Here is a 22,105-nt window from a genome sequence, read left to right as displayed (position 1 = left end):
ATTAAATTCCCCATAAGGTCAACATTGAACCTAACCATTGAATTTGATTCAGTTCTTGTCCAATTTTGTTTGTGACCAGAATCATGGGAAGAATTAAGTTCGTGAACTGGGTACCACTACATTTCATCTGAGCTCCTCAGTTTCCTCATCAGTAAAATGGGGACTGCAGTAGATGTTGCTATGATGCACTACACATATAATGGACCATACAAATGTGGGCCAGCTCCATTGCTTTTGTGCTCATTAGGCAGTTAAGTGAATGGGACAGTGGCCCCTGGTTCCCAGTAGATTCTCCACTAAAATTTGACAAGTGGAGGTAAAAATGAATAAACCATTATTTACAATAGGAAACACCAGCCAAGGGAGGGTAAGCAGTTTCTGGGAACAATTGGAGACATGGACACTGGGCTTAGAGAAATGGGGGCAGGGTCTGGGGCTGGAGATCAGTGCTTGGGGTCCATTGTAGGGAGAAGAGCCAAGATCCTGGAGTCACACAGACCCAGGTTCAAATCCCAGCCCTCTACTTGGTGGCTCTGTGACTTTGTGCAAGTGTCTTCACTGCTCTGTGTTCTCCACCGGTGCCAGCAGCATGGGGGGGCGGGGCCCTGCTTTAGAGGATTTTAGGAAGACGACATGAAATACAGGCTGTAACTTCACCAAGCTCAGTCCCAGCCACACAGCTGTTCAATGATCACAGTTCCTTAACCGGCCTCTGTGCAAGGGTACTGGCCTAGCTAAAGACAACGAAGACCTCCCCTGTTCCAAAGGCCAGTGATAATTAAGGGAACACCACAGTAATGAGGGAAGCTAGCTTAAACTGAGCACCTTTCATGTGCCTGGCATTTGGCTAAATTTCTTATGTATATTAACTATTTTCATTATTCTCTGTGTACTTCCTGTGAGTTAGAACCTATTATATTCCCCATTTCGCAGAGATGAAAACCAATTACAGGTTAGTTAACTTGTCTAGGGTTACGCAGGAGCTGAGATTAGAACTCAGGTCACCTGCTGCCCCATGTACACCCTCATAAAGCATAAGAATGCACAAAGCACTGAGGATGCATAGCATCTGAGGGTTTAGCTGTGGCTTACTTAACTTCAGTTGAGCCGCTCCCTGAATATAAGACATTTAAAGTGCTTTATCCACAAGGTTCACCCGACTCAGGAGGAAGCATTGTTGGGCCTGTCCTATAAATGGTAAAACGCAGGCGCAGAGAGGTGAAACCACTTGCTGGAGGTTATACAGCCAGAAGCATCAGGTCCCAGTCTGGACACAGGATGCAGACCCCAGGCTGGGGCATCACTGCACTGCCATTCGGTGGAGAGGAAGAGGGGAGCAGTCTGCACAGGACTGTCCGGGGTCACACTTCCTTCTCCCTGTGAGCCCTGCCCACCTGGCCGATGCCAGTCCCTGGGCACAGGGCTTGGATGAATGCAAGCTCCTTCTCTACTCAGTCTCCTGTGCACAGGCTCCGACCTTGCAGCCACCCTTCCAGGATCCTGCCTGCGGGGGCTCCTATGCAGGGCACAAGTTCTAAACTGCTCAAGTAAAGGTGACAAGCTCCTACCTTACCAGGAGAAATGCCTCGCCCTGGTCAGCTGGGTGAGCTGTGCAGAAAGGGAGACTGGAGACCCACTTCTCGTCACAGCTGAGACACTTGTGAGCCTCTCTGGGTTTCAGTGGCTCCATCTCTGAAAAGAGTGGTTTGTCCAGGGGCTCCCCAAGTTCTCTTCCAGCTCTGACTTTACTGGGCTTTGCCTCTCAAATTTCAGGATGGACTGGAGGAAACAGTGGGTGACCAGGGCAGGTGCCGTCTCTGTATTACCCAGCCCTGGGCTCTTCATGTTCCCTACCTCAAAGTCCCTCACAGATAAAGAAAATGTGGTGTGTGTACTCTGTGGAATACTACTCAGCCATAAAGAAGAATGGAGCCATGTCATCTGCAGGAAAACGGATGGAATAGAAATCATTGTGTTAAATGAAATCAGTCCGACTCAGAAAGCTAAATATATCACAGGATTTCTCTTATATGAGAAAGCTGAAAATATGAAAATTAATAAATAAAATAAAGGAGATTAAACAGGAAACCAGGAGATAGACTTCTGGAGATGAGGAAGGTAACAAGTGGGGGAGGAAGGAATAAGGATGGGTAATGGGGTTGAAATTAAAGTGTGTTAAATGCAGGTACCAGCTTCCCAAAATAAACTCCATTGTCCTATAATAGCAACATACATTAATAAAAAGTTTTTTAAAACAGAAAGACCCCCAAAGAAGGTGATAGCTCTCACCTGGCCTGAGAGGGTCTAGGTTTTGAGGCTGTGTGGTGAATAGATGCCGAATAGGAGGGCTGTGTCCTGGGGGGCAGCCAACACTGTCGGGGCTCTCCCCTCTGTCCCTCTCCACGCCCACCTCTGTCCATGTGATTCTTTTCACAAACAGAAATTCCTGGCACCGAGGGATGTTTCCCCTCCTCTGCTTGGTGTTTTGTGAGTGATATGGGAGAAAATGTATTGCGATGACAGGATGCTCACGACCAATTCTTAAGTGGAAAAAAGACTGTAAGGGAAAACAGCAGGTTACAGAGTAATAGGCACGGTACGATGCTATATTTTAAAGATATACAGTATTTAATGTATATTTGTATGAATGAGTATAGATTTTATGGGGAAATGATCCTGGAAGCACATACAGCAAAATGCTAATGGCTGCTTTTGCTGTGAGGTAGAAATGAGTGATTTCTAAAATATATTCCTCCCCCAACTCTGCAACCTGCAAGGCATGAGAGTGTGCTCACTTCTATGTACTCAGCACTCGCATAGCACTGGCACTCAGCAGGCGCATAATAAATGTTTGCCGATTGGATGGAGACTAACTGTCTCAGATTGTTTTCTGAGATATGATCGAGAACTATGATGAATGTTTACATTTCTAACAATTATAGTAAAAGACACATGGTTATGAATTCCTACCAAAATACTCACCCTTGCTTTGAACACATTTATCTCATCATCCTGGCCACCACTTTCTGAAGCAGTTCTGAAGTCCTCCTTCATGAGTGTCTCTAGTTGCATTCTGTGGCTGCCCCCAGTGTGCTGAATGGATTCAAATGTTTACCTTTCATGGTCATTTTGACTTTTGGGGAAGAGCCAGAAGTTGAATGGTTTCAGATCTGGTGAATAAGGTGAATGAGGGCCACACCACAGTGCTTTTATGAGCTGCTTTTCCACTGGACAGCACTTAGTAGCAGCACTCACCATATTTTTGTTCACACCTCACAAAGACACTCATGAAAGGAGACTTCAGAACTGCTTCAGAAAATGGCAAGAACAATGGGATACATGTGTTTGAACCGAGGGGGGAGAATTTCGAGAGGGATTAACCACAACGTGTCTTCTACTGTCATAATTTTTAAAATTTAAACACTGTATATGGTTATGCCTCATCCTCTAAAAAGTTAATAGATGCTGAATTATTAAGTAATACTGCTACAACATACAGGCCACTGGTCTCAATGAATCAACCTGTCCTCCCTGGGGAGGCCACAAGACAGAAGACCAGGATGGCGGGAAAGCCGACTGCCAACACAACCTGGCACCATGCTGAGGACACCCTTGGCTCCATGACCTTCTCCTGTGCTGGCCGCCCTCACTCCAGGCCTCTCTACACAACCACCATGATTTGGAGGTGATCTGTGTGTCCTCAAGTGTCCATGTGTTGGAGCTTGAGTCTGGAGTCCTGGCATTAGGAGGTGAAGTGGAACCTTTAAGAGGCAGAGTCTCAAAGGAGGTCCTTAGTTCACTGTGTCCTGCCCTGGGAAAGGGCAAAGGTACATATAGACCCCAAGAGAGGCTGGGCACTCCCCCTCCCTGCTTCCCAGTCCCAGCTGTGACCACCTGCTCGTACAAATACCTCTGCTGCTACGTGATGTCACCCACCACGGCCCTTACCAGAGGCTGGACCATGTTGGACACCTACCCTCCAACACTGTGAGCTGCATAAGCCTCCTTTCTTCCTGAGCAGCTTGCCTGAGGCATTTCGTTGCAGTGACAGGAAGCTGACTACTACACCAACCCCATGCTTGTCCATAAAGTCCAGGGCTGAGGCCGCATCCTGCCTCCCTGCTCAGCTCCTGCTGGACCAGCAGCCAAGGGCAGCCAGATGCTCAGGTTCAGGGCAGCTTGAGCATCGGGTGTCTGTGCCCATGTAAGAAGCTCATCACAGTGCCAATTTCTCTCCCCAACCCATCTGAGAAGGGACAGATGGGTGTGGAAGGGAGGCGTGTGTATTACATTTCTATTGCTCTCGTGCCAAATTTAACTTCACAGCGTAAAGCAGCACATACTGGTTGTTTCAGCTTCTTTGAATCAGAGGGGCTGCAAGGTGTCAGGGGGCCGGGGTCCTCACTGGGGGGCTGGGGTTATTGGCAGAATTCAGTTCCACAAGGTTGAAGGACTGAGGTCTCGTTTCCCTGTTGATGCCAGCAGAGTCTAGACAGGAGGGCATGGAGGTCCCTGGGGTGACCACCCTGCCCACCAGCGTACACGTCTGCATGGTGCCATTCCAAGTCCTCTTCCAACCAGGGTGCCCGGGGCGGAGCCTCGATCTGTTCGTCACAGAGACAGTCAATCAGCAACTGTGATACTCAGGGGCCCCTGCTCAGGTTGGGGGCTGTGCTGAATCACCCTAATGCCCCTTCTTTCCAAAAGAAGAAAGTAATGAAAATAGAGAAGGGATAATTTCCTGGGGGCACTGAGCACCTACAATGTGCCAAGTCTCCTGCCGAGATGCTGCCCACATATTACAACACATTTGCGAGCATCAGCCTCCACTTAGCATAACCCTCATCCTCAACCAGGTGCCCCTCTGGGAGACTTGGCTCTGTCTGGGGGTGTTTCTGGTTGTCACAAGGTGGTGACAGAGGAGGTCACTGGTATCTAGCAGTAAAGGCCAAGGATGTGGCTGTCTACCCTGCAGTATATAGGATAGCTCCACGGCAGTGACCTGGCCCAAACAGCAGGAGTGCCCAGGTTGAGCACCGGGCACAGCAGCAGTGTCCGCATGGCCTGGAACTTGTTAGGAATGCAAGTTCTAAGCCTGGGGTGTGCTCCTGTAACCCCAGAACTCTGGAAGGCTGAGGCAAGAGGACCACAAGCTCAAGTCCAGCCTGGGCAACTTAGGCCCAATCTCAAAATAAAAAGTAAATAGGGTTGAGGTATAGCTCAGTGCAAAGGCCCTGGGTTCAATCCCCAGTGCCACAAAATTCATTCATTCACTCACTCACTCACTCATTCCTTCTCTGGCTCTGCTCCAGTTCTGCCACATGGAGCCCTGAGGAGAGAAAGCTCCTTGCTATCACTGCCCTCCCGAAGGCCCTGCATCTCCCTCCAGTGTGGGAGCTGCTGGCACCCCTAAGGCATGGTTCCCAGCCCTGCTGCTCACTGGAACCCCCCTATTGAATGCAGAAGCCCAGGCCTGGGTGTGCTTTGAAAGTCTCCAGTTGTTTCCCATGGGAAGCCAGGGTGAGGGCCACTGTGCTACGATGGGTCAGTTACAGAAGAGAAAGGTTGCAAGGACCACAGCAGCAGGGCCTGAGATTATGCACCAAAGGCGTGGGCCATACTGAGCGACACTGGGGAGCCACGGAAAGGCTGAGAGCCAGGAAGTGATACTTTAGGGCTCAGAGAGATCTCTGACTGCAGGAGCAAGGCTGGATGGGAGAGGAGACTGCAGGTGGGGAGGCCAGCAGGGAAGCGGAGAGATGGCCGCAGCCCAAGCCCAGGCAGGAGTGGGGAGTACTGTGGCTTGATCTGTGTCCCCCAAAAGGACGAGCTGAACCCTAGCACCTGGTACCGCTGAGGAGGATCTTCGCAGACGTAATCAGCTTAGTATGAGGTCACGGTGGACTGGGTGGGACCTAAGTCTAGTGACTGTGTCCTTGGAGGACTGGGAGGCTCAGAGAGGCACAGGCGTACAACCGAGGGAGGCAGCCGGGCAGAGACAGGGCAGAACTCGGAAAGTCACGGCAGACCGAGCACTGCCGGCCCACTGCCTGGGCCGGAGGAGCCTTTCCTGTCCCCTCCCCAAGATGGGTGCCACAAGGAGCCCAGAGGCAGACGTAGCCAGTGTCACCAGCCTCCACGGCCCCTCGCCAGGGCAACCCACTGACCTCCTAACTCAATCTCCTGCTTCCGCTGCCCCCTTACAACACACTCCACCTGGCAGCAGGGGTGCCATTTCAAAATGTCAGTACCATCTTGTGCCTCTGCTCATGAATTTCCTGGGGCTCCCATCCCTCTGTGCCAAAGTCCCTCTTATGTCCCTCAAGTTTCCCCACAATCCAAATCATGCCACCTCAGAGACATCTCCCCCATCCACTCCCTTGACCTCAAACATACTGACTTCCTTGCTGGCTGCTGAATGTGCCAGTGCCTGTCTCGGGGCCTTTGCACCTGCCTTCCTTCTGCCTGAAAGGCCTTCCTGAAGATATTGGGAAGTGTGACACCCAACTCCACTTCAAGCCCGTGTCCAAGTGACATCTTCCTCCCTTGGTCACCCTACTGAAAAGTGCAGCTTTCTGCTGCATCACTTCTGCCTGCTCTATTATCAACAGTTAGATTGTTATCTTTTGACCTGTATGATTGATTTGTCTGCTTTGGTTGTGTCTCTTGCCTCCCAGTGGAATGAAAGCTCCTTAAGCTAGAGTTCTGGTCATTCATGTGTCTCCATCTGCCTGGTACGTGGTAACATCCACTTAAAAATCCATTGTTTGAATGCATAATAAAACTCATTGCTTCTTGGGTGCTCACAGCCTGCTGGACTCTCAGTGAAGAACTCCCCATCCACATCCTGCTGGATCCTCCAGACCCTAGGAGAATGGCCAGAGAGGCCACAGTCCCTCTCATTGGACCACGGCAGAGTCAGGGCCGGGGGAGGTGAGGTGACTTACCCAAGGCCACTCACCTGGCCAGGAGGAGACTGCCGTCTGCCCAAGCTGGACCCCAGGTACAAGGACACTGGGCTCAGACCGCTCCAGCTGCTGGCACCGCACCAGCGCTGACTCTGCTCTTGAACTTGTCAGATTGCTTCACTCAAAAAGAGTGGCTGGGCACCAACCGTGTGCTCGGGTGCTTGTCAAGGACTCAGTAAGGGACCACAGAGAGGGACGCTGTCCCTGGGCCCTGAGGAGAGGACAGTGGTTAGGATAATGAAGGTGATGGCCGAGGTGGGGGAGAGGGCAGCTGACTGATTGAGTGCTTGCTCTGCATCCGCCCCGCGTGAGTGCTTCATCTGTCCTGCCTGAGTTCCTCCAGGCCCCTCGGGGGTGCCCTGTTCTGACCCCTCTGCACAGCAGAGGAAATTGAGGCACAGACAGGGGTGGATTCTACCCCAGGACACCCAGCTCATAAGTGGGCTGCAGAGCCAGGACCCCACCCACACCCTGCCCTGAGCTCTGCGCACGAGGGAACCCGGCCGTGTCCACCCACTGCGAGAGTTATTTGTGGTGATGAATAACACGCAGAGGAAGTTTACACAAATCGTTAGTGCAGGATTTACGCTGCAAAGGCTCACGGGCGATGGCCTGTGACCGCTACCTGTAGCTGTTAGCTCCCTGTGAAATGCCGCACGGATGCCTGGCTGCAGCCTGCGGCTCTCCTCGTGGGCCAGGCTGAGAGACTGGAGGAGGGATAAATCCCTTCCGGACTGTCAGCCAAATATTGCAGAGGTCAGCGTAGCAGATGAAGCATGAAACTCGGAGCCAGACATTCATTCATTCACTCAATGAGCAAACATTTACTGAACACCTACTATGTGCCATGCACTGACTAAGGCGACACATGTGGGCAAAGTTAGCAGAGTTGTTTCCTTCGTGGGGCTTATAGTCTAGAGAGTGGTGGCAAACCTATGGCACATGTGCTGCAGTGGGCTGTTTGTATCATTGAAAGCTCCAAAAGGTTCACCATCACTGGTCTAGAGAAAGAGACTAGATTAAAGCCCAGCTCTACAGATGTTCATGAGCGTGTGTGAGGAACAGACTTAACCCAGACTAGGGCTCATGGAGGGCGATGGGAGACACTTGCATGAAGAAGCAATGGTTGATCTGAGGTTTTAGAGAACAGACAGTGTGTTCTGGTAGGTGAAGGGAATAGCATGTGCAAGGGTCCTGTGGTGACACCAAGTTGCCAAGATGCAGCTTGCATGCCCAATCCTCAGAGACTGAGTGAGGAAGGACAGAGAGATGGACTTGGAGAGGAGAGCAGAGGGCAAATCTCTCAGGACTATGGATCATGTGATAGAATCCACCCTCCAAATGAAAACACAAGAGAAAGCTCTGGATCAGATCTGCACTTTTGGAAGCCCCTGTGTTGTGGAGGGAAGGACAGATAAGTAGGTGGCCAGAATGAATGCAAGGAACCACTTGGGAGACTCTAGCAGCCATCAGGGAAGAGGCATTCATGGCTTGTGCCAGGTTCCTGGGGAATTTGCTTCCCATCCCAGCTCTGACATTTACAGATTTGATGACCTTCGGCAAATGACCTTCTCTTCCTGAAGCTGTGTCATAATCTGTGAAATGAGGAGCCTGCTCCCCACCCCACTAGGCACTGGGATGTTAGAAGATGTCAAGACCCCTAGCCAGGTGGAGGAGAAGGAAACAGGGAAGCCACCGTCAGCCCTGGCTCTGCACCTGCCCCTCCTCTGACCCTGTGCTCTCTGAGTTGACATTGGAACAATCGAAATCCCCTCCTCCAGTCTTTCCTTTGTAAGGGATCCACAAGGACGGCTTCTCCTAAGCAGATCTGGTCTGGATGAGCCCATCACTGTTCCTGAAGCCATCCTAGCTGAGCCCTTAGCTGATGTCCAGCCTGGTCACAGCCCCCCCGGGGGACCATCTTCCCCCGTGAGCAAAGTAAAGGGAGGCCAGGGTAGGACCCATGGCCAGGCTCAGGGAGATGCTCTATGTTTCCACATCTTCCCAAGTGCGATGAGAGGCCAGGGCAGGGTTCTAAGGGGAAAAGGGACAGCCTCGAATCCTTTATCCTGGAAACAGGATAAATTCAAGAAGCAGTCCTTGGTTAGAACAGAGAGAAGGAGGGCTGGGCTGGGGGGCAGAAGATGGGGGCATGGGGTACAGAGAAGGGCCAGGGTGACTTCCACCTTGAGGGCTTAAGAACTTGAACTCCTTGAGTAAAAAGGCTGTCACATGCATCGCGGTATCCATGACGTCTGACACACAGTAGGTTTCTCTTGTCTTGGAATAAAATGACACGATAAAATCCAGGGCTTCCTGGACAAACGTTTCTTGTTGGAGGCACCTCCCCTGGGGAATTTGGGAATAATGGGAATGGGGGATTCTTTTTTACGGTAGTTCAGTGGCTCTCAGCAGGAGGATATTTTGCATCCTCCTTTGCAAGAGACATGTGGAACATTGAGAGATAGTTCCGGTTGTCACAACTTGAAGGGTGGGAGCTACTGGCATGGAAAAGGGCAGAGATGTTGCTAAATACCTCACAAGGCACAGGGCATGCCCTCACAACAGACTTATCCTCCCCAAATGTCCCCTAGACCAAACCTGAGGAAACTTCTCCCGCTGACCGTGGAGGAGTAAGTCAGCGATACTGTACCTGCAATGCCCAGGACACCTGTACTAGGAGAATGTCCCCAAGAGACTTGGGAATTTCAAATGCCCTTCAGGACATTCATTTACATAAGTCAGTTCCTGCCTCACAATCACCTGAGGCTGGCATTTAAATCCACCTTGGATGCAGCAGCCTCTCTCTCTCTCTCTCTCTCTCTCTCTCTCTCTCTCTCTCTCTCTCATGCAAACTCACTTTACATGGGATTTTCTGGAATGTAGCTGCAGTGCAAATTGGAGGAAGGCAGTACTTTGTTTTATCCAAAACCCTCTCAAGGGCTGTTTTCCATTTCAGCAAATCCAGGCGTAGGCCTCCAAGCTGCTTGGGGAATGTGCTTTGCTGCCCCAGCACACCTGGCCCGTCGACATTTGGAGTCTCCTTCCTGGTGATGCCGCCATACATATGAATATACTAATTTAGCTCTGATTTCAAAATGTCAAATATAAAAAAAAAAAATGTCGACAATATTCACCCGAATATTGGTCTGAAATTTTCCAGTTACTCATTATAAGTAGGTACAAGCACCAGACTGCTTCATTGTGTCTCCTGGCATATAGTAGTTTCTTGATAATTTACATATTGAAATAGATATTATTTTATTATAAATTGCTTTCATTTTATTCTTCCTTTATATTAAAGTTAGAGCAGTATATTGATTTTTTTTAAAAAAAATATGTGCATATGTAGATGAGATGTTGAATTTCACTTCAGAAAAATGAGAATTATAAAATATGTGTCATGAGAAGAGGGTGTAGGGTCTGAGAAGGTAGAATCTCACTGCCCTATATTAGTTCCCATATTTATGGAGTAACATTGGCATTGAAGTGGTAGAAGTCAGAGATCCAAGGTATTGTGTAATTCGAAAAACAGGTGGACTCAATAAATAGTTGTCCTGAATCCCACACGGACTTTTAAATGATCTTTGGAGTAATCATAATGGTAAATCTCTGCCCATAATCATTCAACTCTACTTCATTAATCAGTATTAATCAGTGTTGCTGTGTAATAAACATACCCTCAATGCTCAGAAGCCAGCAAGGAGCATTAATTTCCCTTACTCCTGGGTTCTGCAGGTGGATTGGGCTTCACTGCAATCTGGGGCACCTGCCTCTCTTCCTCCACAGATCACTACTGTATCTACCTGGGGCATGACATTCTCAAGCAAATAGCATAAACACAAGAGACCAAGGCATACCACATGTATATTTAATGCCTTCTCACACATCATTGGTCAAATTAAGTCACATGTCCAAGCCCAGCCACAACTGGGTGAGGAACTAAGCCCCACCTCCAGTGGGAGGGGCTTGGAAGTCACATGGCAAAGGCATAGGGATATTGAATGGTGAAAAAATTGGGAGCAACAATCCAAAACCCAGCCTAATTCCATTTTATATATCAACACATACGTTTCTTACAGTTTTCTTTTCCAGGTGTATGAAATTTGTTGACTAAATGACTTCAGTACCAAGTTTAAAGTTGCCTGAAAGCTTAAAAGGAGGAAAGAAGGAGGAAATAATCTCCCCATCCCAACCATGATGTTTTTTATTGAGGATCTACTACGTACCAGGCTCTGTGTCCGAGATGTTTTTCTCACAACAACTTCATGAAACATATGATTGTCTTCCTGTTCATGGATGGTGAAATAGAGGCTCAGAGAGGTTAAAAAACTCATTCACTGCCACACAGCTCATTAGTTTGGGAGTCCACATTCAATCATCACACACATGACTCCAGAGACTGTGTGGTTCTATTTCACAGGGACATCACTCGGTGGATCAGGGCAACTGACCAGACCTGCTTTCTCCTGCAAACCCTGGACACCAACCCTGAGCTGCAATGTTGGCTTAAGTTGCTTCTCGTTGTGGAAAGCAAGTTGAACAGCAGGGACATGTGACATTTATTTAGTTACATATCTCTGGTGGGAGGTTTCAGGGGCCATTAATGTAGTAGGTCTGCATGGCTAGTTTACATGCTACTTCTTGTTATTGCTGTCTCTATTCCATGGCCCGCACACTCAATTTCAATTCAAAGTTTGGCAGTCAAGGTGTCAGGGCTAAAAAATGGAATGGCCTCCCTCCGAAATGAAATAATTTTGTTGTTCAGTTCCAAGCGATTTTGTAATTTCATGCTTGTGTATGATAATTTTATGCTGTCCTGCCTCACGTAACTCAGTTCTGGCAGATCCTGACAGGTGATAAATACAATCTTTTCCGCCCCGCATGCGACAGGCTGGTGTGAGGTGGGGGAGGAAAAAAAATGGCAATTCCACATCTGAGGCCAGGGCCCAACTGGAGAAAGCCTCGGCCCAGCCCTTTCATAATTTCACGCCTGGATTCCGACCGGCGCCACCTCTGTTGTGGCTGAAGGACCCGCGGGTCACAGGAGCCTTCCTGAAAATAGCACGGTGCTGGGCAGGGGCCAGGGAATTGGCAGGCGGGCAGGGAGAGGAAGAGGAGAAAGTGATGACTTTCGCTGGCCCTGGGCCGGTTGCTGGGGCTGGCAGTGCTCGATTTATGGGGCTGCTCTGCGTGCGCCTGTGAAATGGTCACCTTTCAGAGGGATTATTTTTGCAAATCTGCTAAATCTTCCAAAGATAGGCATTCCTGATGAAAAGAGGGAGGGGAGAAGGAGTAGGAGGAGGAAGCAGGATGAACCCTTAACATTTATCACCGACCACTGTGTTTTCATACGCACTCCCTGGTCCTGTTCCTGCAAACCAGTGTCCCGCTCCCCAAGAATAGAGGAGGCAAAAGGACCCGAGGGAACTGGAGATGCACTGCAGGAGGAGTGATGAAGGCTAAGGAAACAGAGGCGGAGGCTGACACACAGGGTCATCAAATGGGAGACCAGGGTCCTTCTGTGGTGTGGCTGACAGAAAGGATGTCCTGTGCCTCCCCGCCAGTCCCTGCCTCCCTCAGCAAGGCCGCTTTCTTGCTCTGGTTGGGACAAGAGGCTGCTGTGACTTCAGCATGGAGCAGCCCGAGACACTGATGGTAACAATAATGACGACATTTATTGAGCATCTGCCATGTGCCAGGAAGGGTCCTGAAGAGTTTGCACAGGAAATTCTCTCTCTTTTTTGACACTTCCCGAGAATAAAGACCATATGAACGCCCACTTTATAGATGAGGAAGCTGAGAGTCAAAAGTCTAGACAGGCTCAGCTGGGACTGCCATGCCCAATGCCCACACAGAGATGGACTCCCTCACAGTCCCAGAGGCTCACAGTTGGAAATCAGGGGTCAGCTAGGCTGGTCCCTTCTGGAAGCGCAGAGACAGGCTCAGTCCTAGCTCCCGACCGCAGCTGCAGTCCTTGGCCTGAGGATGCAGCACTCTAGCCTCCGCTTTCCGAGATCTCTGGGATCTGCTTTCACCCTTCTACTTCTCCTATAAGGAACTTGGGTTTGGGGTTCATCCTAATCCAGGTTGATCTCATCTCAAATTTTTAACTTCAACACATTCTGAGGTTCAGAGAAGACACGTATTTTAGGGGGATCATTATTCACCCCACTATGGCCACTTAGCTCGGTCCCCCGTGGAACCCCATTCCTCCCTCCATGGGCTCCCACAGGGCAGTGCATGGTGGGGGATGGACCCTCTGCTGTGAAGGGCAGCTGGGACAAGGGACAGTTAAGGGTCTGGTGGCTGACTCCAAAGTCCTCATCCACTTGGAGATTGTGCCCCTACATAGCACTGAATTGTGCCCCTACATGGCACTTCTAGGTTGGACTTGGGGTCCTTTCAAGTCAACTTATAGTTATGATTCCCAAGCACTGTAGAGTTGGGAGAGATCTCCAAGATCTGACAGATGCAGGGAACATATAATACTGGGCCACCTTGAGGATCTACCTAAGGACACAAACACTGACGTTTATTGAGATTTTTCCAAGGCCCATTCTGAAGCCCCATCCGCTAATCCTCCCAATAGCCAAGAGGTGAAGACTGTCCTCATTCTCCTGCCTCACAGAAGAAAGTGACAGGAATGCAGAGCTCCACGCTCAAGGACACAGAGGTCACAAGAAAGCAGGAAACAAATTGGATCCAGGTCTATCCAAGGCTGGGCACTTTTGTTCCCAACACAGAGGCACCAGGATCCTGACATGCTCAGAAGGTCTGCCTGGAAATCCCTTATCCCATGCACCACCCTAATCTTTGAAAATGTTCCCGTGATTGCACACGGCCCCTTGAGATACTGGCTCCCTTCATTAGGATGCAGACGATCAGGACATTGGTCCCTGTGCTACTGGTGACAAACGGCAGTTGGAGAAGAGAGGTGAGGAGACAGTGGCAGATGTGAGGTGGTCCCAGTCTTCATGGAGCCTGCAGTCTGGTGGGGAAGACAGAAGATAATGAACTGGGCTCTGAGATAGGGAATGTCCTTTTCTGAAGAGGCATAAAGGCTTTTATTAGGCAGAATTTTAAAAGCACACACCCAGAGAAATAGAGTATGGACACTCAAAAGGAAGAGAGGGGTGCTATAGTCTGGAGCTAGGAATAGCTAGTGGTTTTGGTGGTGGAAATCTGAGGAATTTGTGAATCTAGGAGAAAACCTATGGCCCACCCATAGGTAGAAAGAGAATGACTCATTTTACTGGTAAAAAATGACCTATTTTAAGAGAAAAGCAGAAGCCTAGTCTTCTGTTTTGTTTTGCTTTTTTTAAGGTGGGTGATCAAAGATGTTTTGCCTAAAACATTCTTTGAAATCTTTTAATCTATTTCTCTACCTTAAGGTCTGGTTTCTGCCCTTTTATCTTATCAACTGAGCTCATTTACAAACTTATAGTATCTTTAAGGGATTTTGAATGTGATGGGCCTAGAAGAAAAAATATAAACAAGCTTAGGGAGTCCATGGATAACCTTGGATAACTTTGTGTCCTGAAGTCACAGTCTTCTTAAAAGTACAGTGGTTCCTCAGTGAAGGAACACTTTTGTTTGGGAACAATTTGATTTGCAAACAAAAGCATTTGACAAAATTTTGGTTTTGTTTGCAAACAAAAAATCAGGTGACAAACACGAGCAAAGCCATCCTTCCCACACAAACACAAACATGACCATCTTTTCCAAAATCATGGAACAAATGAAGCACGTGAACTAAGGCACCACTGTACAATATTTAAATTATGATCTTTCTTTTTTCCTTCCCATCTTCATTTCTTCTTCCTTCCTTGTTCCCTGCTCCAGACTTTAAGCCCTTATTCTTAAGGGTTGCAGAGGGGCCAAAAGTCTGTCTTCTTGTGGCTGCTTAGGGCAGCGAAGGTATGTTGACCCTGCATAGATAGTCAGGACAGAATAGCTCATCCCGACTGACCTAAAGCAGATAGACATAGGAATATCAGGTTCTGATGTTCTAAGAACCATCTTTTTTTTTTCTCAGTACCAGGGATTGAACCCAAGACCTTGTGGTTGCAAGGCAGGAGCGGAGCCACTGAGCTAAATCCCGGCCCAGAACCATCATTTTTTGACAGTCAAAATCATAGTCCCAGTGCCTCTTCACATTCTGGCTAGCTCATCAAAAAAAATGTCACTGGACAGTGTCCCCAAAGTGGAGGTGGGGTAACTTGACACGGCCCACCTATGGTTGCAGGTTTGCTGACTTCCATCACAGACCAAGAATTTTTAGAATGCATAAAAGGTATAAAAGGATTTATTAGACAGAATTTGTAAAATATATTTTTAGAGCAATAAAGTATAGGTCTTCAAAGGGAGAAAGGTGCTATAGGAAATATCCTTGAAAAGGAGTGAGGGCTAAGCTGAGACGTGAGAGATGACTAGCAGTACATTTACGAGAGAGCATACCCCCTATACCCCAAGAGAGTAGCATGTGCAAAGTTCCTGTGCTGGGAAAGAGCTCGGTATATTCAAGGGCATAAAGAAAGCTTTGATCTAGAGCACAGGTCCTGAGGAGAAGGTGAAGCAGAATAGTCTTGGGAGTCAGTGATGGGAAGGCTTGTCCATTAGGTCAGGGGCAGGAGTTGAAACCCCATCTATGGGAAGCCACTGAAGCATTTTAACAGGTGGAAAACGGGATTCAAACTCACTTTTTTAGAAAAGCACGTCCCTGGGCTGGTGGAAAAAAGGGTGCAGTGGGAAGCAGCAGGGGAAACAGCAAGGGGACCAGGCAGGAGACTCTGGCTGCTCCCAGGAGTAGGTTGGTGGTATTTCCCAGATACTGGCATCTCATAAGGCAGTGTGGTGGCGAAGGGAGTTTGGTAAGTGAAGCAGTGTTCACGCAGCTCAGCTCCAGCCAGGATGCCAGGGAGGTGGGCCTGGGAGCTCACCTCCAGCACTGTGCAGACCCTCAGAAAAGCTCCCTCCTTGCAAGAATGGGGATCTCAAACCACCCAGGACCTCCAGCAGGAAGCGGCATCCCAGAAATGTGCTCTCAGAGGTCTGGACATGCTGCCCACATGCTAGACTGGTTCTGCCTTTTGCTAACTCAACCCATTAGCCCTGTCTTGGGATGGGCCACCTAAAGGCTTGTGCAGGACCCTGGTCCTGTTTGAGGTCACTTCTCCTTCCTGCTCTAGACATTTAGGAGCACCTAAGCCATGGTATCCCGTGTCATTGTGGTGTCACTCAAAATCAGGCAATCATGAGTGCCTCACTTAGAGAGATCATTGACAGTATGGGGGAATTGAGGCCCAGAACAAAGCCTGACCTGATGATTTGCCCAAAGCTGCATGACAATCACAGGCTCCTGCACAGAAAGGATGAGCAGACATCTGCCTGGAGCCCACTGGGAGAGGTGCTCTCCAGAGACCACCTGGGCACACGAAATAGTAACATCTCAACTTAGGCAGTGCCGCCCCCCAGACCACAGTAAGAGGCCGCATGCCCCAGGCCCACTGGTGTTCAGTGCATGTCACGCTACATTTACCAAGGACTTCCTTGTGGGTGTTAGATACACGCACATGAGCATAAACAAACGAAGAGGTGGAGCTGGGACTTGAACTCCACCCATTTGGCCTTAAGTCTGCATTGGCACTGCCTCTGCCTCCCCTGCAAGCAGAGGTCCCTCATCCACCCTTAGTGTGCTCCAAAGGTATTTTGAGTAATCAGAGGGCTGAATCCACCACTTTTCATGGGTTACATCCCAGCCCGATGACCATAGTGTTCAGTGGAAAGGCCACATGGCCCAATAGTCCTGCCACCAATGTGCACAGCCTCACTCTGCCACTTCCTAGCCAGGTGACAAAACCAAACCCAACGTGTATTCTGCCTCGGGGGGCTATGATAAAGTCCCCCTGCCCACTGGATGATGGCCTCTCCCAGGGCCCCCCAGGTGACGGGTAAGCTTCTCCTTACATAGGTGGGGAGATGAGCCCCCAGCCAAAGTAGATGGGGAAGCCAGAATTGAACCCAGGCCGTCTGACTCCGAGGTCTTCACTCTATTCATTAGACTGCATTTCTTCCCTGAAATCATTGGCTCTAAAACTAGGAGCTGAATGAGTAGAGACCAAGGGAGTCTCTCAGGGAAGAAGTAGTCCAGTGGAGTTTGCAATAAGTGTCCTGAATCCCTCGCAAGGCTCCCAGCATCCCCACATCCTGGACACAGTACCCTGGGTAAGTTTAGCCCTGCCTGGGTAGCACTGCCAGCTGCCAGGTCTATGGCCTCTGTGCATCGATTCTCAGGGCCACCTGTGGAAACTCCAGCCCCAGTGTCCCTGCACAGTCCTGTTCTGCTCTGTCCTGGCACAGCCACTGCATGCCCAGGAGGAAGGGCACCTTCATTGTAGGCTTCCCCAACTGGGAGTTGCTGCATGTCTTTCTGCCACCTGCAGGCCACAGGGGAGGTTGTAAAACCTGTGATTGATCTGTAAACAGCTTTATGACAACCCAGGAAGGAGCCACGGAAGGATTTCCAACCCCGGACGCCACTTTGCTTGCTGTGTGACTTGAGAAAACTAGATTACCTCTCTGGGCTCCACTCTGCCATCTGCAAAATCAAAAACAACAGCCTTAGCATTCCAGAATCCCTTGCTCAAAAAGGCCCTAGATCCATGAGCATGCTGAGGACAAACCTGACCCCACACCTGGATATTGCCAGACCCAATATCCATCCCCTTTGCCACCCCCATGGGCCACAGTGCATCATTTCATGGCCAACCCTAAATCACATCAGTTTGGCTTGCTTATTTTTACACATCATCCTTTTAATGTCCCTCAGAAAACACAAAGAAACCACGCATAACCATTAGAGCTCTCTGTATCCTGAAAAGTACGTAAGAATTTGTCTCCATGTGGATCATACATATTGTATTAAAGCTGCATAAAGGAGTTTAATCAAATGGCAGGGAGAGAGGCAGGAGAGTGGCATCACGGTGGTGGGAAGGTGCGAGTGATCTTTCTTTGATGCCTGTTAAATGTTCCAGCAGATGAACCCTATATTCTGCCAGGAAATGAGTTTGCCACCGGCCTATTGGGCCTGTCGTAAGAGGTTGGTCTCGCCACGGTCAGCCCTCTCCTGCGCACCGCAATACATTACACCGCCTCAATTTTTCATTCCTTGCTGCCCAAAATGCAAATTTCTTCTCTGTTGTTTATATTAGGTTTTCAAATATATGGAAATTCAGAGATCTGGAGGGAAATGCGAGGGCCATGGAGGCACGCGATCTGTCTTTTTGCTCTGACTGACTTCTTTCCATCACTGATGTGAGGTATGATGGGAGCTGAGCATGGGGCACCCAGGCAAGGACAGAGAAGCACCCAGAGTAGAGGGTAGCTTTGGGGCTGGGGGATTTCCTCTGAGCCCCACAGAGCTGGAGTGGCTCATCAATTACAGTTGGCCCACAACTACTTTGTGGGCAGAGATGAGTTTTCCCATTCCTGCCTGGATGGAAATGACAGGGGAAATTCCTGTATTAGGAAACAGGAAAATATTGAGCCCCTACTGTGTAACAAGGGTCCTGATGCAGAAGTAGCTAAGACCCAAAGTTTCCCTGTGCTTTTCTTGCTTTCCACAGACCAAACCATTCCGCATGAGCATTCCATCCCATCATCCCAACAACCCTGTGGTGGAAATGTATCACTTCAGCTTGGCAAATGAGGACAGGTGATTTCACATGCTATGTGCCAACACAACACAGCAGGAAGGCTGAAGGCTGAACTCTGGTCTTATAAATGCAAAGCCCCATATTGCTCTACAAGAAGGATCAGCAAACTCTTTCTGTAATGAAAGGGCCAGATAATAAATACTTTAGGCTTCGTGGACCAGACATTCTCTCTTGCAAATACTCAACTCTGCCCTTGTCTTGCAAAAGTGGTAGATCTTAACAAATGGGTATGACTATGTTCCAATAAAACTTTATTGACAAAAATAGGCAGTGGGCCAGGTCTGAACAATGGACTGCAATAGGCTGATCCCTGGTAGCCTGTGGCCAGTCTTGACATGATTGGGGCACTTGATGCTTCACAGTGCTTCACCAAGACCATTTCACAGATGCCAACCTTCTGGGCAGGACCTGGATCTCCTAGGAAGCATCATCACTATTATCACAATGTGCATAGTTTTGATTCAGCTTCAAAGCAACCTAACTCAGTGGGAATTTTAATTGTACTCATTTTACAGTGGAAGAAAGAGAGACTCAGAGTATAGTCATGTTCAAGTCTGTATCCTGAGAGTGGCAGACCCAGAATTTGGACAAAATGGGCCATAGACATTGGCCCGGTCAGGAAGTTTGGGCGACAGCATGGCTGTGACCAGAGCTGCTCCTAGTGGGAGCCAGGACTCTCTGGGACACATCGTAGCAGGAGGGGCCTCAGGTGCAAGTCTGTGTGGCTGGAGTGAGTGTGGAAGACCCTCCCCACCACCCATCTCACAGTGACCGCACACAGGGAGAATGCCACATGAAGATGACAGCAGAGATGGGAGTGATGCTTCCACAAGCCAAGGACTGCAAAGATTACCAGCAAACCACCAGAACCTATGGGAGAGGTATGGACCAGATTTTTTCACAGCCCTCAGAAGGAACCAGTGTTGCTGATACTTTGTGCTATGGTTTGGATCTTAAATGTAACCCCATTTAAGCACCATAGGTTGAAGCACCATGAAGTCTGCGGTGCTATGCATTGGGAGGTGGAGGACCCTTCAAGAAATGGGGCCTAGTGGGAGGAAGTTAGGTCATTGGAAACATATCCATGAAGTGGATCTTCTTCCCTCTCTTTCATTTTGCTTTCCAGCCACCATGTTGTGCTCCCAACTACTAGCTTTCCAGGCCTGAGGAATAAGGGCAAATGACTGCAGGCTGAAATCCCTGAAACAGTGACGCTAAATAAATCTTTCCTCCTTTTAAATTGACTTTTTCAGATATTTTGTCACAACGTGAAATCCCAACTGACATGCTTTGATATCAGACTGCTAACTTCCAGAACTATAGCAGAATACCTTTCTGTGGTGGAAGTGACATAGCTTGTGATGCTTCATTATGATGATGTCAGCACAGAAATCAAGATGTGCGTGTGGCCAGCATCCCAGGCACCAGCTCTGAAACACGCTGAGTTGCCCAATCAGGTTCCCTGCTTTGGGAGGCTGGTTTGTCTTCTCTAAAACATTTCCAGGTCCACCCAGACCAAACTTGTGACTTCAGTAATCTTTGGTCATGCTCTCACCAGCTCTCCACGGAGAAAGCATTTGCCGAGCACAAACTGGAACCATGCACTCCGTTGATTCACTCAATGAGAATTAATTAAACTACTATTGCCAGGCCCTGAGAGTCCCCAACTGAGAAACAGATTTGCAAGGTCCTCAACCCCTGACCTTGGAGAAGGAATGAAAGATGGATTTTCTGAACAACTAGCTTGTCTGCTTTATCTCCATTGCTAGGCATCATGGAATTCTCTTAGTCCACTTTCTATTGCCATAAAAAAATTCCAGAGGCTGGGTAATTTATATTGGCTCACAGTTCTGGAAGCTGGGAAGATGTCAGCATTTTCCTTACTTGTGGCAAAGGCCTCACGATAGAAAGGAAACAGTTGCATATGGAAGAGAGGCACATATGTAAGAAAGAGGAGGAAAGTACCAGGCTCTCAAGAACTAATCTCATAATGAAGACATTAATCCCCCTTAAATGCCTCGCGGCTTTCAACACCTTTACCCCGAGAACAGCCTCAGCCTGGCTTTGCATTGGGACAGCCAGGATCAAACCTTGGCAGGGGACAGAGAAGGTAAATAGGGTGCAACCCCAATCCTCAGAGATCCTCGCCCCCATCCTGGGTGGCACAAGCACAGTGCTCTGGAGTGGCTGGGCTGGAGATAAGGAAGCCTCAAGCCCTCTCTTCAGCAAAGTAAAGATCCAAGTTAGGGTTGTGTTTTCCCCAAATTCCTCTGCCTCCAACTGGTCACTGAGGCCAGCTTGCAAGGATATTGCAACCCTGCTAGGCCCACCAGCACCCCAAATTTAAAAGAAGATGGTGAACCATGGAGAGAAATGAGCCAGCATTTATGAAGTGCTGGCTGTGGACTAGAAATCAGAATCGCAAACTCTCAGGTCCTCTTATTGATGCTCATGGATAGGAATGACCCCTCCATTCCATTCATTGAGGAAATTGGAGCCCAGAGAGGTAAAGCCACTTGCTCAAAGTCACACAGCAAAGAAGTCAGAGGCTGAGCCATGACCAGACTGGGGGGCGGGGGGGGGGGGGAGTTCATAGCCGAATGGCCTATTAGTAGGTTACTGGGGGCAAGATTTTAGAGGGTTTATCTTGTGCCCAGCTCCCCACACCAGGGTTTGAAAGAGTGGGGAATGGCTGGACGACAGAGGGTAGAGAATTAGCCAGGAATCCACGGTCAGAGTCCCAACTCTGAGCTCTGGGCTGCTCCGCTCTGGGCCCTATAAACTCTGAAGTGCTGTTCTCTGCAGTCCTTCCCCCGCCTTCTCCTCCTGGCCATCTGAGGGCCACCCCTCTGTGATGCTGTGGCTAGATCCCAGTGCTCTCCCTGATGATGCCCCCCATCCTGTTATTGGAATTTGATTTCTGCCCTTTGTGCCCTTGCCAAGTGTGGTGTCACCCATGGCGGGGGGGGGGGGGGCGCAGAAGGGCCCCTAGTGTTGGGCTCTGTGCTCAGCTACTGCTCTGAAGCGGTACAGGTGGGGATACCCAAGGGCCAGAAGTCCCCTCTCTCCTGGAGCTGGAGGTGACAGCAGCAACACCTCTGCTGAGAGCTCACTTCCCCTTGGAGGAAAACAAAGGCTGCAGTTCTGCAGGGTAAGATGCTGAGCCAGGGGAGTAGATGAGCCTCAGACCAGGGATTTGCAACACCGAGGCCTCCCCATCTCCAAAGCCAAAGACAGGAGGCGAGGGGACTGGTCAGCTGGAGCTCACTGTCCCTCACCGTCCACTGTGCACCTGGTCCAACTCTCTACCCATCTGCTTCCCTCAGAACCACCCTGGACTCCGTTGCTTATTCACTCAGTCAGCAGGTAGGTGCTGTGTGCCCCAACAGCCAGACACCACAGAGCAGTGGCAGCTAAGGC

Source organism: Heterocephalus glaber, unplaced genomic scaffold (assembly GCF_053883595.1).
Source record: "Heterocephalus glaber isolate CG9 unplaced genomic scaffold, H.glaber_assembly_v1.0 deba00001687, whole genome shotgun sequence".
NCBI lineage: Eukaryota > Metazoa > Chordata > Mammalia > Rodentia > Bathyergidae > Heterocephalus > Heterocephalus glaber.
Note: the sequence above shows the minus strand (reverse complement) of the source record.